The 22,903-nt window shown below is 42.1% G+C and overlaps 1 pseudogene; it reads right to left on the bottom strand.

Moving 5' to 3' along the window:
- Window positions 1–301: 301 nt before the first annotated feature.
- LOC130854241 (CDK5 and ABL1 enzyme substrate 2-like) lies at window positions 302–20,109 on the bottom strand (annotated as a pseudogene).
- Window positions 20,110–22,903: the final 2,794 nt, after the last annotated feature.

Genomic DNA, 22,903 nt, shown 5'->3' with positions numbered 1-22,903 from the left:
TGCCTGTGATGCTACATTAAGGACCGCTGGAGCTCTTCCAAGCATTCATCTCCTCTTGTCTTCTAGAAGCTTCCTAGCCAGGGAAGCATTTTCTTCCTCAGCCCCAGGAAAACTCCTGGGACTTCATTTAAGGCGGATGCATTTATGCAGGATTTAAAAAATGACAGCAAAAATTAAAATAGCAGTTGAAGCGTTGAGTTGTTCCTTCCACAAATTACTATGTCCCTTCTCGGGACTCTGTGGAGTTGTTAAATCTGAGGAGCCTGGGGAGGAAGGCCCAGGGTGTGCCAACTTGTCCCCATTAGCCAATAGGTTTACTGGCCTCAGGGATGTTGGATTGGAGCGCGTCCTCCTGAGCAAATCTCAGCTGCAGATAGAAGCCTGCGGAGTGCAGCTCGGTCCCCATGCACCCCGAGCCTGCTGGTCTCCAAAATGCATTAATGCCTGCAAAGAGGCAACTCCCTCCAATATCCACAGAGCCTGTGAGCAAGTGTGGAAGGCATTGCTTGAAGCCTGAGCTGTTTGTCTTCCTGCAGATTTCAACAGACTTGCTGCCTGTGCTCAGGAAATTTACAGCGTAATGGGTGAGGCAAGACAGACACTGAACAAGCCAATAAATGACGTAATTACAAATTGTGATGTCTGCAGACCTGGAGGTTGGGAACGGGTGCTTTGTCTACGAATGGCAATAACCTGCTTTACAGTGGAGGTCAGGGAAGGCGTCTCCAGGATCTGACATGCAGGATGAGAGATGGAGTTGGAGAGAAGGACTCCAGCAGGCAAAACCTGCGAGAGAAGTATTTGGGCAGAGGAAAGAGTGTGAATCAGAGTGAGGAAGCCAAGTAGTTTACTGGTAAAAGGAGCTGGTGAGGTGGTTCTGTGCCTCAGAATCCATGACCCTACTTTTGAGGCATCTCAGTTCCTGGGAGGTCTCTTAACATTTGTTTCTGTTTCCATTTACCACCTGTTTCTAATATAACAGAAGGGAGTATTAATCATTTAGTATCTTTTAAGAACTATCTGATCCTTGTAATTATTTATGTGGTGAGGCAAGCTACTGCATGAAATGGGGGAGCAGAGATTAGTGGACTCCTTGGGGGCACCTGCAAACTAACCCCCTCACACCCCCCGCCCCCGGATTCTGATAGGTATCCAGCCTCTGTCCTTTTTCTGTCCCTAAAACCCCTGGAAAAGAGCTATTTTAACCATCTCCTACTTCCTCCCTCACCATTCTACCACACTAAATTCAATACCCCTCCTTTCTCTAATGCTACTTGTTCAAAGTAGTTTCAGTGTGTGGGGAAAATTGACCATAAAGAAAATGCGTTCAAAAATCTTGACTTTATCATTTAGCCAGAGGGATTTGGGACAAATAATCTCTCTGAGGTTCAATTTCCCCATGTGTAAAATAAGTATAATAGCAGCTATTTTATAAGATCATTGCTAGGATTGAATTAATGTATACAAATGGCGTAGCATATATTAGGTGCTCAATAAATGTTGAACAAAAGAAATGAGTCAGTTATGTAACCCCCATACGTCCAGATGTCTTACAACCTCTTCCAGGCATCCTAGAAACACAGAAAGGCAGAACTGCTAATTCACCAAAACTGAGGAAGCCTGCCAGGCATGAGAAGCTTGGACATTCTCGAGTTCTGTTGCTAGGTGTTCTGAGCTGTCGTCACCTTGTCAACAAAGACCTTTTACTTACGCCACCCTCAGATGAGTGCCAAGGGCTGAGTATTTTTCTGGTTGGCCCAGGGTCTTCCTGCCCCTCAATGCTGGATTTTATTCACCACAGCCTCAGAGATGCGGGCTAGGAGAGCCTGAGCCCTGAGTCAGGGTACCCAGGACTCCTAACCAGAAGATTCAGTATGAGCCCCGCTTATCCAAGAATTCCCAACCAGACAGCAATCTACTCTGTACCCCAGATCTGACTGCATATGGGAGGTTCCTCAGAATACATTTTCTGAGCTAGAATACATTTTCATGATCTAATAGTAGAAATTAAAAGTTTGAGTTAATGGGTAGACAAAACTGGCCTATCCATACAATGGAACACTATTTGGCAATAAAAAGTAGGGAAGTACTGATACATGTTAGCGTACGAATGAAACTCAAAAACATTATACTGAGTGAAAGAGTCAGACAAAAAGACTGCATCTTTTTGCAATCCCATTTATATGAAATGTCCAGGAAAAGCAAATTTATAGAGAGAGATAGTACATTACTGGTTGCCTGGGGCTGGGGGTAGGAATGGGGAATGACTATAAATGGGTATGAGTTTTATTTTGGGGGGGATGAAAATGTTTTAAAATGAGATTGTGTGATGGTTATATTGTTCTGTGAATAAACTAAGGAATCGCTGAATTAAAATAGGTGAATGTATGGTATGTAAATGTAAAATAGGATGATCACTCTCTCTCTGCCCTCAGTCTAACTATACTACATCCCCAAAGCCCCTCACCTACTTCACATTTCCTCTAGGTTGACTCGGACATTCCAAATCCAACATGTGCAAAATAATCGACCAACACTACCCCACACCGCTCCCCACCTCATGCTCTAGCATCCTTTAGTCCCCGACTTATGAGGTTGTCAGTTAGAGAAACCAGAAAGTCATTCTAAATGCTGGTTAATTTTTTTTAACGCCTGAACATTCCTTACATTAAGACAACGTGGTACTGGTTGAAACAAAAAAAGGAGACATATGGATTAATGGAATAGAAGAGTCCGGAAGTAGATCCACCTCAATGTAGGCAACTGATCTTGGACAAAGGAAAGAAATAAAGGCAATTCCATGGAGAAAAAAATGTAGTCTTTTGGGGGTGTCCCTGGTGGCGCAGTGGTTAAGAATCTGCCTGCCAATGAGGGGGACAGACACGGGTTCAAACCCTGGTCCAGAACGATCCCACATGCCATGGAGCAACTAAGTCCGTGTGCCACAACTACTGAGCCTGAGAGCCACAACTACTGAGCCCTCGTGCTGCAACAACTGAAGCCCACCTAGAGCCCGTGCAATGAGAAGCCCACGCACCACAATGAAGAGTAGCCCCCACTCCGTAACTAAATTCTGCATGCAACAACAAAGACCCAACACAGCCAATAAATAAAAATAAATAAATTAATTTTTTAAAAAGTAGTCTTTTCAACAAATCATGCTGGAACAATTGAACTTCCATATGCAAAAAGAAAAAAGAAAAAAAAATCTAGACATAGACCTTACACTGGTCACAAAAATTAACTCAAAATGTATTATTGTAAAGAAAAAAATTTTCTTCTACTCACACACAGAATACTTCTGCAACCAGAAGTGGGTTTTCCACACCAGGCAATTCTCTGACGCCTCCTGGATGTCCTACAATTCAATTCAACTCTGAAGCTAGTGAGACTCAGCACAGACCCCATGAGGTGGTCTGCCCCCACTTCAGATGCCTGCTCCAAGTCCAAGATATCACCTGTGCTTCTGACCTACTGGCTATAACCAAAATGTCCACGACCCCCTCCTGAGGTTCATTTTCTAGAACAGCTCAGAGAACTCTGGGAAACACTTACTTATGCTTACAGGTTTATTACATAATAAAGAACACAGGTGACTAGCCAGATGAAGAGATATGTGGGGTGAGGTCCAGAAGGGTCCTGAGCACAGGAGCGTTTGTCCCCTTGGAGTTGGGATACATCACTCTCCAGGCAGGTGGATATATTCACTGACCCAGAAGCTCTTTAAACCTCACACTTTGGGACTTTTTGGAGACTTCATCATGTAGGCATGATACATCAACTTCATTTCCAGCCCCGCCCCCCTCTCTTGTCTCCAGAAAAGAGGGGGTGGGGTTGCAAGTTCAAGCTTCTCATCCCAGCTTACTCTTCCTGGTGATCAGCCTCCTTACCCAGAAGCCCACCAAGAGTTTTCTCACTAGAACAAAAGATGTTCTTATCATCCAGGAAATTGCAAAGGTCTTAGGAACTCTGTGCTAGAAACTGGGGGGATAGATGTACTATTATTTAACCATTATAGACCTAAATATGAAGCACAATACTATAAAACTTCTATAAGAAAATATAGGAGGACATCTGTGTGACCTTGGGTTTGGCCCTTAGTATCTATGTATGTACGTATGTATTTATTTATTTATAGTTTTTTTATGTGGACCATTTTAAAGCCTTTATTGAATTTGTTACAATATTGCTTCTGTTTTATGTTTTGGTTTTTTGGCCTTTAGGCATGTGGGATCTTAGCTCCCACGGATCAAACCCGTAACCCCTATATTGGAAGGTGAAGTCTTAACCACTGGACCACCAGGGAAGTACTTGGCCACTAGTTTTTAGGTATAACCCCCAAAGTACATTCCATGAAAGAAAAAATGATACATTAGACTTTATTAGAATTAAAACTTTTTATTCAATTACTTTAGGACTAAGGAACCAAGAATATGCAATGAGGAAAGGATAAGCTAATAAATGGCGTTGGAAAAATTGGATGGCCATGTGCAAAAGAATGAAACTGGACCACTGTCTAACACCATAGACACATATACCAAAAAAACCCTCAAAATGGATTGAAGACTTGAATGCAAGACCTGAAACCATAAAACTCCTAGAAGAAAACATAGGTGGTAAGCTCCTTGATATGCGTCTTGGCAATGACTTTTTGAATCTGACACCAAAAGCAAAAATAAGCAGTTGGGGTTACATCAAACGAAAAAGATTCTGCAAAGAAAGGAAACCATCAACAAAATGAAAAAGCAAACTACTGAATGGGAAAAATATTTGCCAATCAAATATCTGATACAGTGCTAATATCTGAAATATGTAAAGAATTCATACAGCTCAATAGCAAAAAAACAATTTGATTAAAAAATTAGCAGAAGATATGAATAGACATTTTCCCAAAAAAGACATACAGATGGCCAACAGGTGCATGATAAAAATGCTCTACATCATTCATCATCAGGGGAATGCAAATTGAAACCACAATGAGATATCATCGCACACCTATTAGAATGGGTATTATCAAAAAGACTAAAAATAACTGCTGGCGGGGATGTGAAGAAAAGGGAACCCTTGTGCACTGTTGATGGGGATGTAAATTGGTGCAGCCACTATGGAAAAAATTATGAAGTTTTCTTTAAAAAATGAAAAATGACTGTACCATATGATCCAGTAATTCCACTTCTGGGTGTTTATCTGAAGGAAATTTAAAAAAACTGGAAGAAATACAGGCACCTGCATGTTGATTGCAGCATTATTTATGATATCCAAGAAATGGAAACGACCTAAGTATCCATCAATGGAGGAATGGATAAAGAAACTGTGGTGTGTATATATATATATATATATATATATATATATATATATATGTATATATACACAATGGAATACTATTCATTCATAAAAAATAATGAAACATGGACAGACCTCAAGGGCACTGTGCCAAGCGAAATAACGACAAATACCATATGATCTCACTTATATGTGGATTCTAAAAACAAAACCAAAAAGGATCAGAGATACAGAAAACAGATTGGTAGTTGCCAGAGGTGGGGGTGGAGGGAGGGAGAAATGAGTAAACTGTTTTTATGGGGTTTTATTAGTTCAAACAAATTGAATTAAAAATTTTCAAAACTCTACTCTGTCTCTGTGAAAGACTGTTAAGAAATCAAAAGACATGCCACAGCCAGAAAATGTTTGCAAAACCTACATTTGACTTTCATCAAAAAATACAAAGAACTCTTTACCATATGACCCAGCACTCCCACTGCTGGGCATATACCCAGAGAACACCATAATTCAAAAAGACACATGCACTCCAATGTTCATTGCAGCACTATTTACAATAGCCAGGACATGGAAGCAACCTAAACGTCCATCAACAGATGAATGGATAAGAAAGATGTGGTACATATATACAATGGAATATTACTCAGCTGTAAAAAGCAATGAAACTGGGACATTTGTAGAGACATAGATGGATCTAGAGACTGTCAAACAGAGTGAAGTGAGTCAGAAAGAGAGAAACAAATATCGTATACTAACACATACATGTGGACTACAGAAAAATGGTACAAATCAACCGGTTTGCAAGGCGGAAATAGAGACACAGATGTAGAGAACAAACATATGGACACCAAGTGGGGAAAGTGGGGAGGGTTGGGGGGGAATGAATTGGGAGATTGGGATACCAAATTGTAGACTCTAAATATATGCTGTTTATTGTCTGTTAAAAAAAAAAGCAAGGGCTTTGAACCTCAAAAAAGAAAAAAAATACAACGAACTCTTAACACCCAACAATAAGAAAACAGCTCACTTAAAAAATGGGCAAAAGATCTGAGCAGACACCTCACTAAGGTAGATGGCAAATAAGTAAAGATGCCCATCATCACTTGTCATACAGGAATTTCACGAAACAACAGTGAGATACCACTACACATGTCTCACAATGGCTGCAATCCAAAACACTGGCAACACCAAATGCTGGTGAGCATACAAAGCGACAGGCACTCTCATTCATGCTGGCTGGGAATGCAAATGGTGTAGGCCCTTTGGCAAACAGCTTGGCTGTGTCTCTCAAAGCTAAACATAGTCTTACCATACTGTACAATCCAATTATCTTGTTTATCCAATTTATTTGAAAACACGAAATCCTGCGAACAATTGTCTACGTCAACTTACAATTGTCTAAAACTGGAAGCAATCAAGATATCCTTCCATAGGCATATGGATAAACAGACTATGAAACATCCAGACTCAGAATGGAATTCAGTGTCAAAAAAGAAGCTGTGAGGGCTTCCCTGGTAGCACAGTGGTTAAGAATCCGCCTGCCGGGACTTCCTAGGTGGCGCAGCGGTTGGGAGTCCGCCTGCCAATGCAGGGGATACGGGTTCCAGCCCTGCTCTGGGAGGATTCCACATGCCACAGAGCAACTATTGAAGCCCACGCACCTGGAGCTCATGGTCCACAACGGGGGAGGCCACTACAATGAGGAGCCCCCCCTCTCAGCAACTGGAGGGGGCCTGTGTGCAGCAACGGGGACCCAAAGCAGCCAAATAAATTAATTAATAAATAAATTTATTAAAAAAAAAAAAAGAATCCGCCTGCCAATGCAGGGGACACCTGTTCAAGCCCTGGTCTGGGAAGATCCTACATGCCACAGAGTAGCTAAAGCCCGTGCGCCACAACTACTGAGACGGAGCTCTAGAGCCTGTGAGCCACAACTAATGAGCCCATGCTCTGCAACTACTGAAGCCCACACACCTAGAGCCTGTGCTCCACAACAAGAGAAGCCACCGCAGTGAGAAGCTTGTGCACCACGACGAAGAGAAGTCCCTGCTCACCAGAAATACAGAAAGCCTGCATGCAGCAAGAAAGACCCAACATAGCCAATAAATAAAAATGAATAAATAAATTTATTTTTTAAAAAAAAGCTGTGAAAAGACACAGAAGACTCCTCAACTCAATACTCTGTAATGGCCTATATGGGAAATGAATCTAAAAAAGAGAGAGGATACATGTATATGTATAACTGACTCACTTTGCTGTACACCTGAAACTAACACAACATGGTAAATCAACTATACTCAAAAAAAAAAAAAAAAAAAGACATGGAGAACTCTTAAGTGAATACTGCTGGGTGAAAGAAGCCAGTGTGGAAAAGCTATATTGCTTAGTCCACATACAGGCCATACTGGAAAATACGAAACTACATGGATACTAAAATGGTCAGTGGTTGCCAGGTGTTCTGGGAGGGGAGGAACAAAGAAATAAGAGAATAGGAGGGGCACAGGGGAGTTTTAGGGTGAGGAACGGGTTTTCACTCACTGTAAGTCAAAATCCATAATGCTATCTATACTTTATACTCTAGTACTAATGTCATCGGTGAGCACTTTATGCTGTATTCATCCATAATTAATTTCCTCAAGGAGTGATTATAGAGCACTATACAATGTCGTGCATGTCCGAGGCCAGAATATTCTGTATGTATTTGGACTTACTTCATCCCTTACCGGAATTTCTTTCTCCATTAGTTGCCTAGCACTTGCCTGTTTAACATTCCAAACTCTCCCCAGTCATCAACTGCTCTGAAAACACATACATAGCACCTCTCCCCACCAAGAGTTAGTTCATCTTCTTATCTTACGTGAGCTTCTTCTACACGTCACTATTTCACCATATGGACCATTATTTAGCTACATCTCTTCTATAAGCTCTCAGAGTTGGGGGAGCATTGTTATTAAAATGACTTTATAAATTGCAACCACCAGTCTGTGAAAATTGTGAAACACTCAGGATTCAACGAAATATACCTTTAATATCTGTTTTGTATGGGCCAATAAAACACATAAAATAAAAATTAAAACAATGCAGGTTTGGGGTTTCCCTGGTGGCACAGAGGTTAAGAATCCACCTGCCAATGCAGGGGACAATGGGTTTGATCCCTGGGCTGGGAAGATCCCACATGCCATGGAGCCGCTAAGCCCGTGCGCCGCAACTTCTGAGCCTGTGCTCTAGAGCCTGTGAGCCACAACTACTGAGCCCACGTGCCATAGCTACTGAGGCCCACGTGCCTAAAGCCCATGCTCCTCAACAAGAGAAGCCATCACAATGAGAAGCCCGAGAGCTGCAACAAAGGGTAGACCCGGCTTGCCGCAACTAGAGAAAGCCTGCATGCAGCAATGAAGACCCAATGCAGCCAAAAATAAATAAATTTAAATTAATTAATTAAAAAAATAATGCAGGTTTTTAGTAAGGCTCAGAGATCTTTACATGGAAAGAAGAAACATTAACATATCTTAAAAGCCAAAACCATGGTAAATACAATCAAGTGATCAAGATTCATGGGCTATAGGTTTCTGGGAAAGACTCAGGAGTTCGGTGATGAGTAGGGCTTGGATACAGGGACGTGAGCTGGAGGACTGTGGATGAAAATGTAGCATCCCAACCAAAACCTCCCAATAACTGTCTTTCTTTTATTTAAAAAAAATAAGTTAATAGATTATATTTTTTAAGAGCTGTTTAGATTCATAGCAAAATTGGGCAGAAAGTACAGAGTTTTCCCACATATTCTTCACATACATGCAGCTTCCCCACGACGGACATCCTGCTCCCAGTGGTCCTTCTGTTACAGTCGAGGACACTGCCCTGCACTGCAACGTGTCTTTGTCTTTTTTAGTGAGTAGGCATCTTCTTAGTTTCAGGAAGATTCTAAATGTTTAGGAAAACCAAAACCATAGCAATAATATTATTGTATTAAGGAACATACGTGAATTTCTTACATGAAATTTCTTACATATTTTTCATGTAAGAAATTCATGCATGTTCTTTAACACTATTAGACTTCAGCTTTATAACTAAAATGTCAGTTGGAGCAATTGATTTAGAATTGTCATTTTAAGTTGAAATCTTCCTGAGTTGGAAAATTTAGGTGTCCTTTATTAAACTTTGCATTTGTAAGTTCAATTTATTACATTTATAAGAATTATATAATACTTAGGTTTTGTTTATTAGGTCAAAATACTTGTAAACAAAATGGGATGTATTAAATTTGCAAATGCAGTTTAAAGATATAAAATGTGTAAATAGGGCAGACTTAGCCTTAATAATAGCCCCCTTACAAGTAACAGTTAATAATTGCTCAAAAAAATAAGATTATTGTAATACAGACTTTAAAACTTTGGGAAGAACTAGGGTTTTGAATCCGTGACTTATTTTAAAAATCTCAATAGACTTTTTGGAATATACACAGTTTCTTATGAGGAAAACAAGACAAACCTCTCATATTTAACTTTTCCAGAGCAAATAAACCCTTCCTTTAATTTTTCAAACTTCTATAATTGTAGCAATCAAAATATAGGTTTTTTTTTTTGGTTTTTTTTTTTTTTACATTTACCACTTTGCTATCGTGCAGTGAAATTCCAGAGCACAGGAACAATGTCTCATATTAATTCTGTAATGTCTGGCATAATGCTTTGGCACACAGTAAGTGCTCAATAAATGCTGAATGCAATACAAAGCTTCTGGAGAAGATGGTGGAGTGTGACAAAATGGCTCAAATGTACATTTATGTGTTGTCAACATACTTGTACCACAGCAATACAAGTGTATGCAAGGTGACCTAAAGCATGATTAACATTTCGGTCAAATCTCAAAGAGAAAAAATTATGTAACAGCGCATCTCTCTTCCCACCCATTCTTGTGTCAGTTAAATCCACAGGAATTGCTGCTCATCCTTCAACTTTGTGCATTTTGTTCTTGAGTAACACTGAGGCTTCTGAATTCATTGATTGTTTCCGGATCTTGATTTAAACATTTACTTTGCTGTAGTGAAAATAACTTGGAAAAAAGGAACCTATGCTCACGTCTTGATCCTGGCACAGGCCAAATACAACAGAGCAGCTGTGCAGCCCGGCTCAGTTGCTCATCCTGAGTATCACCATCCTTGTCAGTAAAAGAAAATGATATCAGTACCCGCCTCATAGCAAGTCTGTTTATAAAATGCAATCGTAATGTATGAATTCAGGGAAACCGTACAAATGAAACACACATGCTATGTGCTCACAAGAACCGTTTCTCTGTCTCGACATTGCCTTCTAGATCCTTCCTTCTCAGAGTGTGGCTTGTGACCCAGCAGCACTAGCTGCACCTGGAGCCTGTTGGATGTGCAGAATCAGAATTGTAGTCTCACCCCCCAGACCTACCGAATCAGAAGCTGCATGAAAACAAGGTCCCAAATGACTGCACGTTACAGCTTGAGAAGCACTGTCTACACAGGACTGAAGGGGTGAGTGTGTTCCTTTCTTATCTCTGCTATAATAAATCACCACAGATTGAGTGCTTGAAACAACAAAAGTGTATGATCTTACAGTTCTGGAGGCGGAAGTCCTAAACTCAAGGTGTGGGCAGGGCTAGTTACTTCTCAGGCTCCAGGGAAGTTTCATCTCCTTGACTTTCCAGCTCCTGGAGGCGTCTGCATCCTGGGCTCATGGCCGCTTCATCCATCACTCTAACCACTGCCTCTGGCTTCAACCTTCCTCTCTGACTCTGACTCCCTGCTTCTCTCCTTCACTAACAAGGACCTTTGTGATGACAGGAGGCCAGGATACCCTTCCCATCTCAAGTTCTTAAAATTTAATCACTTCTACAAAAGTCCCTTTTGTCATATAAAGTAACGTATTCACAGGGGAATTAGGACAGGGGCATCTCTGATGGGCCATTGTTTTGTCTGTAACAGATTCCCTGTGATTAAGCTTTGCTCAATTTATCAGAAATCTATTTCAAAACAGTGGCAACTGAATGACATGCTTGCATTAATTGGTTGATTCAATCATTTGTATCCTTAGTATTTCAAGGCCTAAGTGCTGCCCAACAATTCAATTATGTGTTCACCCTCTTCCATTCCCACCCCCCAACTCCTCTCTCTTCCACCCACTCACCCCGCATTTCACCTTTACTCTCAATGGATGACTTGGCCTTCTGTATCACAGAGAAATGACAATCCACCAGACATTTTTGATAATTGGTGATTCTACATATTTTGGCATACATCCTAGAAGGAGTTCAGAGAATTAGGTAGAATTGCTACAATAAAACTCCTATCATTCCTTCTATGTACTTATTATAGAAACAGGGTGTTTGCTTATTTTTTTTAATTTGCATTATAAAAAGAAAAATATGAATAGACCTGATGCTGAAGCTTGTCTTATTTTATTAATATGTACTATTTATCCACAGATATATGAATTAAATTTTAAAGGCCCTACTCATCTCATTAGGAGACATTTCAATAATATTTTATTTTTTATGTTAATAGTTATTATCAAAATTATCAAAAGTTATACTATCTTATGTGCTACAATAATTATATCAAAATTGAGGATCAGTATTTTATTACACTCATATTTTGTTGCAGATAAATATGGTAGGTTGATTAATAGAATATGGTATAAAGTTCAGTTATGGAAATTAAAAGGATACGAATGTTAAAAAAAAGAGAGCTTGTTCATTTTTTTTTAGCGTGTTTATCTTCTGAATATGCGATGGTGGATACCAAATTGCTAGAGTATTTTGATTTCATTGACTGTATTTAAAAGATACAATATTTTTAAATATGCTAGAAATTACATCTTTTGCAACTATTTACACTTGAAAATGTTTGGATGTCAAATTTAAAATCTGTGAATTGTACATAATTTTTCAAACATTTTTAGGGTACTGAGCAAAACAGTTTGAAGACCCGTGAGCTAAAACATTGGTTTTCAAGCTTAAGCACGCACCAGAACGCCTGGAAGGCGGTTGAAGCGCAGGTCGCTGGTCTCCTTAGCGGACATTTCTCACTCTCTTGATCCGGGGTGGAGCTGAGAATTTGCATTTTTCATCAGTTCCCAGGTGGTGGGAACGCTGCTGGCCCACACCCTGAGAACTGCAGTCCTGCTCTAGAATTACTAGCCTACATGCCTTTGACTAAACTGGAAACACGGATATCCTTCTGCTCTTCCTCCTTCTCCCGCTGCCTCCAACACAATCACCACCAAGTGTTTCCCATTTACTCCACCTGCCAAATAGGAAGCGAGTGCAACCACCCCTCTCCATCCCGCGACCTCACCTGGATCCCCGCTGCAGCCCCGCCCTCCCCTCCTTTCCCTCCTCCTCTCTCCCTCCCCCTCCCCCCGCCCCTGGATCCCTCCCAGCATCTCTCCGCAGCACAGCCAGAAAGACCTTCCCAAAGCCCAGCCACGTTTAGTCACACGCATGGTCAGAACATTCCCTAACCCTCCGTTACCCTGAAGATGCAAGAGCAGATTTCTTTCTGTGTCTCTTGGTCTCAGCTCATTTTTAGAGCTTCATCCCCCATCTCCAATCCCCATCACCACTATAAACTCCAAGTCTGCTGAAGTATTTCTTGTTCCTTTAATGTGCTCTGCTCTTTCTCACCTCTGGGATGCAATTTAAACTCTCTAGAAAACTCCTCTGCTTCCCCCAACCCTTGTTCACTGTGCTGAGTCCTACTCATCTCCAGATTGCTTGTGAGTAGTCACTTCATCCAGAGCTCTTCCTGAACTCTTTACAAGCAGCTCGAATCCCACCAGATGTGCTCTCATGACCCCAATGCTGGTTTCAAGGATCACACATCACATTTGATGGTACCTGCCTGTTTGCTTGCCTGTCACTCTCCCTCTAGATTTCAGTTCTCTGAGGGCAGGACCTTGTCTTGCTTACCATTTTATCTCTAGTTACAGTGCCCAGAGCACAGTAAATATGCAACAGATGTTTGTTGAATGAATTCATGTTCCTCCTGTTCTTATTGCACCAATGCTGAAATGAGGAGCAGAGAGAATACAGTCCGTGGTCCCTGCCTCTAGCAATTCCACAGAAGACAGTGGCAGGAAGACAAACACACAGAGAAAGAAAAGACTTTATGGTTAACTGTGAGAGTGAGCGACAGAGTGTAAGTGCAACAGAAGTTTTGAGAGAAGGGAGATTGTGCTTGACAGATATTTTGGAGGAGACCAGATGAAGACCTTGAATCTCCACATTTTATTTTCATGACTTTTCTAGTTGAGGACAAAGGGCATTTTGTGAGTCTTTGGGCAAGGCAGTGAGCTCTTTATTTAGCATCAGTCTTTTCCAAGACTGGCAGCTATCACATGAAGGGAGGCTGGGCAGCCTGCCCTATGACCTTACTGTAGTGAATTCAAAGCTTTTAATTTCTATTTATTACTATTATTTTTGCACCAGTTCATATCTGGTCCCAGGGAATGTAGACAGATACCAAATTTCAGTTTTTGGAAACTGCACAGAGTTTTATTGCAGCAAGGAGGTGACAAATGGTTCCTCCAAAAGCTAGTTTAGTAAACAGCTCTTAGTTGGAAAAGATGTAATAATAGTGTTTTCTTTCAAAGATATTTAAAGGCACACATTTTCATTCAATTTAAGTCTTATATACTATACAGAATGAAAGTACTCAAAGATTCTAAGAATCATACATCCTTACACCCACAATAAAGGCAGTTTTAAAAAGCCTTTGTAACAAACATTAAATTTTAACAAATATCAAACATTTTAATAAATATTCTAAATGTTGACCTGGCATTTTTATTAAAAAGTTCAAATTTCATGATAGTGGTGGTTGTTAAAGTACCATATAGCAAAGATGTAAGTTTCTCCTATGTGAGAAACAATTTTGATTCTGCTCTCACTGGTCCATGTGACCATCAAGCCCTTGGTGGTATATGATAAATAGGGAAAGTATGGTTCTATATACCCATCAGGCAGAATTACTCCTGCCCATGTGTTTGCATAACTTACAAATAAATATCATGCATGTTTATTTAACATATACTGCTTCAGTTTCCCTGATTATTTCTGTAAAGAAAGTACCCAGAAAAAAAACTGTCTCCAAAGAAAATCTTTCGGGGAGAAAAGCGAATTGCTACAAATAGACCAGGAACAGCCGAGACTGTGACATGCAGACACAGGAGCGGGGACGCTTGCAGACTAGGAAGCCCTTCTGGAGAAATGATCTGAGGAAGCATGGTAAGGAGGTTTATGAATGTTTGTGGGAGGCCGTTCTGAACATAAAGGGCAGTAAAAAACAAGGGGTGGATTTTGTGGAGTGGGCGAAGGAGACAAAGCCTGCAGTCAGAGGATGGGCTTGGCAGAGCAGTGCCTGAGCCGTGTGTAGGAGGCTGGAGGGTCAGAAATGCACACAGATGCCAAATGAGTCAGGTCTGTGTGAAGCTGGGAAGGCCGAGAAAGGGGAGTGGATAGGAATGTAGCAAACAAGGGCAGAACTGTTGGAGCAGATGATTTATGACTGGAGAGGAAGGGGCAGAGGTGAACAGTGAGGATGAGCCAGGGAACATGTCACGATACTTACGGTGCACGAAAGTCAAGTGCGCACAGTGATTTTGTAAGATGGATACTGTATGTTCTTTAGTGAAAGTAGCTATAGGGGTTCAAGAAGGGCAATCAACTCATTTTTCATACTGAAGAAAACCCACTAAGTTCACAAATGAGAAACATAAAGATTAGTTTTGAATGCCATCGATAGGTGGATGAGATTGAGAGCGTTACTAAAGACCCACATCAAACCATATCAAAGGGAAAGAGAATTTCATGCTGATGAATAGGGAAAGTATGGTTCCATAAACCAAACAATAATTTTGGAGTATATAAAATTTATTAATTGGACTGACCCTGTTAAAATAATTATAATTATTGTGCATATCTGTGCAGTACACATCTAGGTTTATAAAATACAGCATAAGAATATTAAATATACTTTGGCATCAAAGTGAAAAGAGTCCATTTTACTTAACTGAATGCAGTCTCCTAATAAGGAACAGTGTAAATGAGCACTCTTCACAGCCTCGACTCAAGGGTCATACACAGATATGAGTGGATAAGCAGAGAAGTAAATATTGGCCTCTTTGACCAATTTATTTGCTTCTGAGACTTAAAATATTGAGTACATTCTCATTTCTACTGTGCTTTATAAGGAAGTTAGTTTCAGAGCCTAGGGGACTGAAAAAAAGATTGACTTAAACAGAACTATTCCTTCCTGGAAAATATATGTTGTAATTTATAAATGGAGTATCTGGGGTTTTTTGTTTTTTTGTTTGTTTTTGTTTTTACAAAGTTGCAAAAGCTTGCATTCAGCTGACAGTGCTTAACTATCATTTTTAGGCTTCATAGTATGCTGATAATTTTGGCAAAATTTATGGGAACTGTCCAAATGAGACAGACCTTAAAACTATATCCAGAGAGCATGGAGAATTCTTGAAACACTTTTTGGAAGGGAGCTAAATGTTTTCTTTTTTTTTTTGGGGGGGGGGTACACCAGTTTCAATCATCTGTTTTTATACACATATCCCCGTATTCCCTCCCTTAGAGCTAAATGTTTTAAATCCCTTCAGTTAGCTCTTCTCACAGCAGACCCAGATGCTGAGGTGAACTCCTGGTTAATGACCTTCTTCAAGGTCACTGAATAAGTCAGTTTCAGTCCTAAGCGTAGACTTCCAACCTCAGGGTCCTTACATGTATCCTGTCTCCTGAGCTGAGTTGCCATTAATAGACTCATTAAATACTTCGGGTTTTCAAATCTGGTTTAAAAATTCAATGTGATTAAACCACGAAAACAGCACATGGGCAGTTTTACATACTTTGCAGCATTTTTCAGTGCTGAGTAAAAATCTAGATGCCCTCATATCCAGACACATCCAGATTTAGAAATGCTTTGTTTTGCCAATGAACTGTTGAAAACTTTGGTTTTAAATTAGTTGCCAATATTGAAAAATTAGGAGTTTCATATAGGTGGCTTTCTGGCTTTTTAAAATTTTAAAGATCTAATCTAATGTGTAATATGCTGAATATAGACAACAATATTGTGTATTATAATCATCAGACTTACTAAGAGACTGAGAATTATTCCAATCACTAAAAGGAAATGAGTTATATAACGTAATTATCTCTACAATGACAGTCATGCTACAATATAAAAAGTATCAAATTGACATGTACACCTTAAATTTACACAGTGTTATATGTCAGGTATATGCTGGCCAAGGGGTGGAGGGCTCCACAGTGCGGTTTCCACATCCGAAAACTCCGAATAGCCGAAATTAATGCGCCAACATGTTAATTCCAGCAATCCAGTGCCTGCAGTGAGGTCTGGAAATCCAGGTCTCTGTGCTAGTGCGGAGGCTATGATGGTAGCGGAAGGCTGGGTGATGCCAAAAGGAAAAACGCTGTAAAGTCAGGATTCACCACCACGCATCGTAAATCAAAGTCCTGGTGCCAGGCCAACTGCAGGCACAGGAAAAAAAGAAACAATAACAAAACCCCACATTTTGTAAACGGAAGAATGAAGGAGGGTCTCAGAAATACCGTGGCGGTGTGGTGTGCTTTGGAATGCAAGCCATGTCCCTCCAAGGAAGCAAGGATGTGGAAGAGCAGTGGCGCAAGCCAGAAAGGGCCACGCGTCCACACCCAGAGCCTGGAACCGCTCCCTTGAGCCCGATGCTCCCAGAGAGCTGGGAGCACCCGCAGAGGCCCAGCTGGCACTGCCAGGTGAGGCTTCCGTAAGGAGTAACACCTGCTTCTCTGGAAGGTGTAGAGCAGGTGCCAAGGCCATGAGAACAGTGTACCCAAACCCAATTAGATCCCATCTGTGGAATCGAAACATTTCTTCTAACTTGTTGATGGGCTGCTCCACGTCGTTCTGAAGAGGTCGCTGCTGCAGGACCATCTTCAAGCACACGTAGGCCGTGCACATGTCACGGTCTCCAAACCACACTCCTCGGACAGGTTCCGCATGTCCCTTTTGAAACTCCTGATTTTGCTCCGCGCCAGCTGGATGTGCGGAAACTTCTCCTGGAAGGTCCCATTCATGTCCTTCTCGAGTTCGGAGGGCTTCCCGTGCTCTATCACCGCGGTCCTGCAGGACGCGAGGATGAGGACGCGCTCTTGCCGGCTGCGGGGCCACTGCGGGTCGTCAGGAAGACCCCCGATGTCTCCAGGGCATCCCCCGAGACGGCCCCTGGTTCCGAGCCTGCGGCGCCGCCCTGGGCTGGACGGGTTTGCATCTGGACCCCAGCAGACGGCGGGGCCGCTGGGCCGGGCTGTCGGGCTTGAAAGTGACCGGGGGTTGGTGGGTACAGGAACTTGGAGTAAGACACCACCTTTCCATCCGCCCCCAACTGGAAGACCACCTCGGAAGACACGGAAACGCCGCCTGATGGATCCTCTGCTTCTGGCTGTCCACCCCCACGCCACTGGCCCGCAGGCCTTCTCCACAGGGCAGGACCTAGACGGCTGCACACAGGGACCGCCGGGCGCAGATCAACACAGTCCTGCCGTCCTCGGTGTCCTACTGACTCGTGTTCTTGATGAAGCGAGTCTCCTTCAGGCCTTTGTGTGTTGGGATCCAGATACATGTTTGGTTCTTTGAACCGAGACGCGTCCCACTGCCTCTCCAGAACCTCGAGGGAGCAGCGGTGGGAGGTGGCTCACCTTCTCTGGTGCTGCCCATCCAGGCGCAGGCTGAGGCCCAAGCCAGGGGTGCGGTTGGCTATCGATTTTATATAAAGTAGTTTGTCCCTGTTAACCCAAACTCCTAATTTATCCCTCTCCCTTTCCCCTTTCAACCAGTAGGTTTGTTTTCTATGTCTGTAAGTCTGTTTCTGTTTTGTGAATAAGTTCATTTGTACCGTTTTTTTAGATTCTGCAGGTAAGTGATATCGTATGGTATTTGTCTTTCTCTGTCTGACTGACTTCACTTAGTGTGATAATCTCTAGGTCCATCCATGTTGCTGCAAATGACATTGTTTCTTTTTTATGCCTGAGTAATATCCCAATATCACTTCTTTTTATTTATTTATTTATTTATTTATTTTATTGGCTGTTTGGGTGTTTTTGGCTGTGCGGGGGTATTCTTTTTAGTTGCAGTGAGTGGGGGCTACTCTTTGTTGTGGTGCACAGGCTCCTCATTGCCATGGCTTCTCTTGTTGCAGAGCACAGGCTCTAGGTGCGTGGGCTTCAGGAGTTGCAGCACATGGGCTCAGTAGTTGTGGCTCACGGGCTCTAAAGCACAGGCTCAATAGTTGTGGTGCACAGGCTTAGTTGCATGTGGGGATCTTCCTGGAGCAGGGATCGAACCCGTGTCCCTGCAGGCGGATTCTTAACCACTGTGCCACCTAGGAAGCCCTCCAATATCACTTCTTAAGTGCAGACTTCTCGAATCATCCCACTTCCATCCGCTCCAGTGTTCCTCACTTCCTCCTCTTGGCTCTTCTGTTACAGCACATAGCAACTTGCCCTGTGGTAATTTGGCTATTTATTTACCCAGCCCGCCCCAACAGCTCCCCCTGCCTCCCTCCACTGAGTTATTTGCACTTTTGACCTCAGGATGTAGCTTTCTTCTCTACCTTCTTCCACTCCAGATTACCTCTGGTAGGAAACCCCTTCACCTCCAAGATCAAGGCAAATACCACTGCTAGCTGAGCACTTTGGTCCAGGTAGCTTGACCTACCAAGGAAGGGGGGACTGGACATTTCCCTTGAAATTTCTGGTTCAGGAACCCTTCCACATGTCCTTGGCATCAAGGATAAGTCTGTTGTGATGTACCAACCCCTGACCTTGGGAAGTATGGCACAGAGAAAAGAATAAAAATTCCTAGTATCTGGAGTCCAGTGTGTTGTTCAACCTATTAGATGATCCGGTGGAGCCACGTGACTGCTGTTTGTAGATGCTGTAAGACCCCAATTTCATTCCTATTCTCCACAACGAAAAGTTCACATGAAATCCAGCAAACCACTCATGTTTACTTTTTTGTTTCGCTTTGTTTGTGTTTGCACTTTAAAAAATAAACACACAGAGCCCGTGATTTATGTGGAAGCCTCAACGCATGGTGTTTCTGTTGTGTCACTGGTTTTGCAGAGGCAAAATTGGATCCAGGCCATTGACAGCACTGTAGTTTATTCTGGGCACAGGCATGGGAGCTCTACATTGATCTGGGGTGGTCCAAAGAGGCTTTTCCAGGACAAACTCTTCCTTGAAGCTACCTGCTTGAAGGGAGTGTATGCACCCTTTCTGATTCTTGATTTTCCCTAATGTGGGGATGAGAGGTTAGGATGAGGTAGAGCGGAGTTGCTTAGCATAAGACCTATCACTTTCCAGAAGGGGTTGCACCACCAGGCAGCACTGAATCATCTTAACTTAAAAAGGAACATAAATTTCTGGTTCCGGAGCTAACAGAACTGCTTCTGGACAGCGTCACAATGTTGATCATGGGGAGTTTGGGGCACTGCTTTTGACCTTTGCTAAATCTAGAACCTTAATCAAAATGATATGTTCTAGTTTCCAGCTAAGACTTGCCTTAAAATCTTTCCTCATGTGGATTTTGGAAAATTGAAATGTTGTGTTGACAAGGCCTTGGTCAGTGGGCTCAGCTATAATTCAACCCAAAGCATGACCTGTGGAAGCCTGGTATTTAGGACCCACATCACAGAGAAAATCGGCCTCTCCAACTGTTCTCACACCCACTGCCAACTCCAAGGGACTGAAATACTCCGCCACGTACTGCTGATGTAGGGCATTTGAACTTGGTGTTTCCATGATCTCACTGTTTCTGAGGAATCATTCATTGCCATGTAACATGACAAATGCAGCCCTTGGTGGTTAGGATCTCCAAGTGCTCAACGACACCCTGGTTCTTGGAATACTGACAAAGTATGGCATCCCCTGGGAGGATTTTTCCAAAGAGAAATCGAAGGAATTAAAATCACAAAGGAAATACAGCTGTATAATTGGCTTGTAACCAAGATTTATAACCAATGATCCTCTGAAACTGGTATATTCATTCCAGTATATCATTCTGGGATACTTCCCATAAAAAGTATCAGAAAGTCCAAATAAAAATTGAGAGAGGGGTCTTAGGCGCTCTCTCGGCCTTAGCGCCATCTTCTGAGAAACCTCCGCGCCATGAGAGGAAGTGGAGGAAGAAGCGAATGCGCAGGCTGAAGCGCAAAAGAAGAAAGATGAGGCAGAGGTCCAAGTAAACTTGTACACGCATGGAAACCGCAGGAGCAGAAACAAGGGAAGCCAGAGGCCAGGGACGCTGGTACAAATTGTTGGACTGCATGCCTCCTGTCTAGAACTTGTCTCAGTGGATCTGAAACATCTATGACCATTCTGATCGCCTCGACCACCTCTGAGAGACCCACCTTGCTCATATCAAAACGGTCCCTTTTAGTCCTTTGCCCTGGACCTGTGACACTCTGGACTGGTTCTTTTCTCACTTGTGGCTGAATGTAAAGTGTACAATAAATCATCTCTTTTGCTGTCTTAGCTGAAGAAAAAAAAAAAAAAATTGAGAGAATTCCCTGGTGGTCCAGTGGTTAGGACTCCAAGCTTCCACCTCAGGAGACAAGGGTTCGATCCCTGGTCGAGGAACTAAGATCTAGCGTGGCCAAAAAAAAAAAAGAAAAGAAAAGAAAAGAAAAGGTTGATAAACTCACATAATAAAAAGCTGAGAAATGCACCCTGGGACTGGTTGTGTCAGACGTACAGCATTGCCATCAAGGGCTTGCGTGGATTCTGTATTTCCACATTGCCATCCTCTGACTCCTCCCTCCATGGTCTCAAGGTGGTTATTGCACTTCTAGGTATCAAAAGAAGACAATGACTTGCCAAAACACTGTTAATTTTTTCATGAAACTTTTTTTTAGTTATGGAGGAAATCCATTCTGTGAAGTCCCCCAGCTGTCTCCCACCAGGTCACTTGGCCATGTTTGGATCTCATGCTTAGCTCTCCCCAGAATAAGGAATGGGAATATAGTATCTGGCATCTTCAGACCTATACTAGCTGCAGTGGTGGAGAGGATGTGGGTTGTGGAGTGGGGAGAGGGGCAGATGACTATTTTGAAGGAAACCAACAAGGCCTACCCATTCTCCAAGAACACAGAGACTTGTCAGGGACAAAGGATCATTGGCACTTTAGTGTCTCCCAGTGGAACAGCTATGTTCTAGGTGAAGACTGTCAGAGCACCTGGGCTCACACTGTGGCCATTGACTGCTTGTTTCTTATCTGCTCTTAGTCTGATCTGATTTCTGTCTAAACACTAGATGCTGCATGGTGTCTCCAGTCTTGTTGTTGTCCCTTCTACTCCATGTTTGAGCTAATTTCTCTGGTGTTTGATTCTCAAGACTTTCTCACAGGCATCCAGCTTATCCTTACACATCTGGCTTCTCTTATTACCGTGTTAGATGATGTAGGCAGCTGGGGACCCACGGGCAGCACTGGCTTCCAGACAAGAGCAGAGGCGTCTGCCATGCCCTCCCCTTCCCAAAGTGTCCGTGTGGAGCATGCACTTTGTGCAGCAGGACACACACCATAACCAACCAGGAACCATCCTCCCTTCCATTACCAGCTGTGATGGAAATTAGGAAGATAATATTTAGGGACAGAAGGATTACAAATAAGACAAGAAAAGTACAAGAATAGAAAAGCAGACCGTTCGTTGCTCTTTCCCTACCCCTTTCCTCAAAACAAAAAGATCCCACATATTGTATGATCCCATTGATGTAAAATGCACACAGCAAGCAAATCCATAGAGACAGAAAGTAGATTAGTGGTTGCCAGGGGCTGGAGAGCTTGGGGGGAAGTGGGGAGTGACTGCTAATGGGTATGGATTTGGGGGGGTGTGATGAAAATGTTCTAAAAATTGATTGTGATGATAATTGCACAACTCTGTGAATATATACTACAACCCATTGAATTGTACACTTTAAATGGGTGAATTACATAATATGTAAATTGTATCTCAATAAAGCTGTTTGTTAAAAAAGAATTTATGTGAAATTCTTTAAAAGTCATTCATGGAATTCCAATGGTATGGTTGCAATCTTATAACCCACACTGACAGTTAGCCAGTTTCTGGAATGCTACAAAAGAAGGTGAGAAAAATTTCCAGAACTCTGGTGTTGTAGAGGCATTTCTGCCCTTCAACGTTCAAACCCAGGTTTGTATGTCAGTTGAGTGGGTAGAATGGACACCATCTGTCTTGAGGGAAATTTCACACACTGTTGCCCTGGAGATTTTTGGTCCTTACTGATGTGATTTCCAGGATAAAAAAATAATCCTTTAAATTAATCCGCCATTCGCAGACTCACTGGTCTTGCACCATTATCACAGAAATTAAGTGCTTAGTTTGTGACATGTTAACAAACTGGGAGTTTTCGGTCTATGATAGATCAGGAAAAATATCACTTCAATAAATGTCTGAAAAACATTTTTCCTTGTGTGAAAATGAATGTTCCAATCTCACTTTTGTATGTGAACATCATGGTAGTCTAACTCCAGGGAGAAGTTTCTATTTTCTAACAGATGACACTATCTTCAATATATGAA

Source organism: Hippopotamus amphibius, chromosome 5 (assembly GCF_030028045.1).
Source record: "Hippopotamus amphibius kiboko isolate mHipAmp2 chromosome 5, mHipAmp2.hap2, whole genome shotgun sequence".
Lineage (NCBI taxonomy): Eukaryota > Metazoa > Chordata > Mammalia > Artiodactyla > Hippopotamidae > Hippopotamus > Hippopotamus amphibius.
This window is presented reverse-complemented; position numbering and strand designations above follow the sequence as displayed.